The 4,415-nt window shown below is 45.3% G+C and overlaps 1 pseudogene; it reads right to left on the bottom strand.

Moving 5' to 3' along the window:
• The window catches only part of LOC138957083 (uncharacterized protein PF3D7_1120000-like), a 52,378-nt pseudogene extending 48,398 nt beyond the window's left edge, over positions 1–3,980 (bottom strand).
• Positions 3,981–4,415: the final 435 nt, after the last annotated feature.

The raw sequence follows: 4,415 nt of genomic DNA, 5'->3' as shown, positions 1-4,415 counted from the left end.
TCAGCTGAAAATAACAGCAAACTTCTCTCTCTCTCTCTCTCTCTCTCTCTCTCTCTCTCTCTCTCTCTCTCTCTCTCTCTCTCTCTCTCTCTCTCTCTCTCTCTCTCTCCGATACTTCTATCATGATCATCATCATCATCATCATTGGCATCATCATCATCATCAGCAGCAGCAGCAGCAGATTAAATCAGCTTCAATGTGTCTCGTCATACTCTTGGCCTCCAACTGAATAACACGGTCGACCACTGACCGGCTCGCAACCGAAGACCGATTGACCGCATTCTGATAATCCTCGCTCCACGGCTATCGCCAGTTGTCTCTCTGACCGGACGCGACAGTCCTACGCGAATCTATCAAAACCAGAATACAGAGTGATCTCCCATATGTTGTTCACGAGCAGTGTTCGCGAGACGAAAATGATTGCAGATTGGCCGACTTCGACAGTGATCTCCGTTCTGTTCTTCACAGTTATGATAAAGACATCTTTCTAAGATCAAAACAAGTCGAAATTTTTGGACTGCTGCCGGAAGGAGACCGTAATATATGGTTGCATCACTGTCAAACAAATCGTCTGCTCCAGCGAGCGACGAAACCAAACGGTTGATTATCACGTGACACTTATGCCATATTTAGAGTTGTTTGCACAGTAAATACATCCACGAAAAATAGCTCGCTTGAAACTGTCAAAAATAAAAATTCCTCTGTAATTCAAAAATTACAAAACACCATGAAAAATCTTTATTGACGATCCCGAATCTGCTTACATCCATAACACATTACAAAAAGCTTTAAACATGAAAAAAAAAATAAAAAAAATAAAAAATCGGTTTTCTTGCCAGACAAGGAAACTCAAGGCATCCTGTCAGGGAGAGAATGAACCGAACTCATTTTGACCTGAGGTCAGGATGCGATTGACCGCTGCTGGTTCTATACATGTCAACGTATTTGTGGTTAGACTAAGCGTACTCGAATGAGTTACACTCCTTTGTGGGTGTCAAAACCATCAAATTGACTGCAGTTGAAGGCATATCGCCCAAGAAACTCAACTGATTTCGTTTGCTTTGTAGCTGATGCTTGCTGTTGCAATGGTTAAAGTAAATAGATTCAAACAAATACAACACATTTTTCAAACGAGTTTTGAACTTGGAAGAAACGACGGTTAGAAATGAACGCTCGGTTCCTCTCTCTCTTGATAGAGTCCGTTCGTTGTAGCACCAAGGAACAAAGGCGTTAGATGTAAACACAGTCACCGCACTACCATTTCTTTTTCTACACTACATCGCTTTACTTTTTTTGTGCTTTTTTTTAAGACGTTAAAGCGTGCCCTTTTAATCGAGAAACAATAACATTATATAATAATAATAATAATAATGCAAACTTTTATAGCGCTATTCTAGAAAAATGTCTACTCTTAGCGCTTTACAATACATACATCGACCAAGCATACTATACACGCACAGGCAAAGAAACCGACCAAACATAATCAACAAACTATACATGCACAGGCAAAGAAAACGACCAAACATACAATACACGCACAGGCAAAGATAACGACCAAACATAAACAAACATACTATGACCAATCATAACCAACATACTATACGCGCGCAGGCAAAGAGAACAATCAGCACATGTAATAATTACTGACAACTAATGATGCAGGCATACAATGACAATCCAATACACAGCCTAGGCACAAGAACCACATAAGGCTACTGTATAAAAACGTGTCAACAATACTATTTACACACACACAAACAGTGCTGACACAAAGCGCAGAAAATATATATACACGTTATTTTAGGCACTAGGTAGGGGGTGAGGTGGGGCGGGATGGGGTGGGTGGGGAGATGCTGGAGGGAAAATCACTTGCGCTGAAAGAGGTGTGTTTTGAGATTTGTCTTGAATGTAGTGAGAGAATCTGTGTGTCTGAGAGGCAGAGGTAATCTATTCCAGGTCACAGGGGCTTGATAGGCGAAGGACCTCTCGCCACATGTCTTTGTTTGCACTGTGGGGAGTCGGAAGAGTCGAGTGTCGGCGGCGGAGCGAAGCTGACGAGAGGGGGTGTAGAGATTGAGGAGTTCTGAGAAGTATTCTGGGGCAGAACCAGAAACGACGGCAAAAGAAAGAGAGGAGAGTTTGTATTCGATCCTTTTAGTGATAGGCAGCCAGTGTAGAGAGTGAAGAAGGGGTGTGGCGTGTTCATACTTGGAAGATTTGAAGACCAGGCGGGCAGCGTTATTTTGGATCCTTTGAAGTCTATCTAAAAGGTACTTAGGGAGACCGGCCAGAAGAGAATTGCAATAATCTATCTTTGAGAGGACTAAAGAACACACTAACGTTTTGGTTGCATCAGTGGTGAGGTAGTGACGGACTGAACTAATCTTGCGCAGCTCTAGATAGGCGGACTTGCAGATGTTAGAGATGTGTTTTTGGAAAGAGAGAGTTGGATCGAGAGTGACGCCAAGGCTGCGGACAGACGGAGAGAAAGAGATAGGTAGTTCGTTGACAGTGAGAGAGGCAGGAAGAGAAGGGTGATTGAGAAATTTCTTGGGACAGGCCAGCATAACTTCGGTTTTGTCACTATTTAACTGGAGTTTGTTTAAAGACATCCAATCACTGAGGTCCGCAATGCAATCCTGTGTCCGAGATACCAGAACGTCAACTTCAGCAAGAGGGGCAGACTGATGAAGCTGTGTATCATCAGCGAAACTCTCGTGCGACAACGCATGGCGACTGATAACATCGGACACAGGGGAGGCATATAGAACGAAAAGTATGGGGCCAAGCACGGACCCTTGCGGGACACCGTACTGGAGAGCTGAAGGTTGAGATTTGATGCCGTTGACACAAACGGTCTGCGTCCGGTTAGTAAGGTACGAACGAACCCAGGAAAGGGCCAGATCATGAACACCAAAGGAGTGCTGAAGCCTGTGGAGCAGAATTTCGTGGTCTATCGTATCAAATGCGCTAGACAGGTCCAGTAGTGTTAGAATGGAGACCTGATTTTCGTCAAAGCCAAGAAGGATGTCGTTTACAATCTTCAGAAGTGCTGTCTCAGTACTATGGTTTTTCCTGTATGCAGACTGATGGGTGTTGAGAAGGTGGTTTTGCTCTAGATGAGTGAGAAGTTGTGAAAGGACAATTTTTTCAGTGATTTTTGAAAGGAATGACAAGTTCGAAACGGGCCTAAAGTTTTTCAAGGAATTCTTGTCAAGTGAAGGTTTTTTGATGGGGGGCCTAACTATTGCAGGTTTGAATTCATCTGGGAATGAGCCGGAAGTCAGAGAGTCGTTGATGACGTGAGTGAGATATGGAAGAAGGTCATCAATACAATCACACAGCAGAGAGGACGGAATGGGGTCAAGCTCGCACGTTTTCGGACTAGCGCCTAAACACACCTTTTTTACAAACTCGCCGGTGACAGGCTCAAAACGCTGCAGAGCTGGACCACAATACATCCTATCGGCGACCGGTGAAGGCGGGACAACAGTAGAATCAAGCTTCTCGCGAATAAGCGCGATCTTCGCAGTGAAAAAGTCAGCGAACTTCTGGGGAAGCTCATGTACAGAGAACATAGTGGGAAGAGGGGGACAAGTCACCTTGCCTAAGATGTCATTGGTGACACTAAACAGCTGTTTGACTGAGGTGCATGCGAGTATTTTGGATGAGAAGAATGCAGACTTGGCATGGTCGACGATGGCGATGACCCGGTTTCTGGCCGCCTGAAATACTTGCCGGTGCACGGTTAGACCTGTGGCGCGCCACTGACGCTCCGCCCCCCTCCTCTCCCGCTTGGCGTCTTGTAGTTCAGGTCCCACACCGCTATACCACGGGGAGGGGGGACGATTAGAGACCAAACGACGGGTAGAAGGGGCGTGTGTGTCCAGAATGGCACGCAAAACACGAAAGAGCTGTTCGGCGGACGGCAGTGAGGGCAAGTCGGCAAGAAAGTCGGCCTTAAAGGCCTCGACGTCCATAGACGCCAGTCTACGAACTTCCCTGTACACTCTAGGGGAGGGGGGTTTTGCGAAGTCAAGAGTGCACGTGACACAATAGTGATCGGACGAAAGGGACGGTTCAACAGACGTCGACTTAACCAGACCATCTTCTTCCCTGAAAACAACCCAATCAACAATGTGACCACGTACATGGGTGGGCTCTGAAACAGACTGACACAGATCAAACATATTGAGAACGTCAAGCACTTTGGATGTGTAAAAGTGTGATGGAGTGTCAAAGTGATAATTAAAGTCACCAACAATAAGCAGCGAGCCTGGTAGGTTATTTGCATTTATTCCCCCCTCTGCTTCTTTACCTCTGTAAACTTGTAGAGCTAGTTATTTTTCGATAATGACCCAGCAACCAAACAAATAACGAGCCAGCAACAGCCTGAATCCTCGATAGTGCAATGG

Source organism: Littorina saxatilis, unplaced genomic scaffold (genome assembly GCF_037325665.1).
Source record: "Littorina saxatilis isolate snail1 unplaced genomic scaffold, US_GU_Lsax_2.0 scaffold_370, whole genome shotgun sequence".
Lineage (NCBI taxonomy): Eukaryota > Metazoa > Mollusca > Gastropoda > Littorinimorpha > Littorinidae > Littorina > Littorina saxatilis.
Note: the sequence above shows the minus strand (reverse complement) of the source record. Positions and strands in the feature narration are given on the sequence as shown.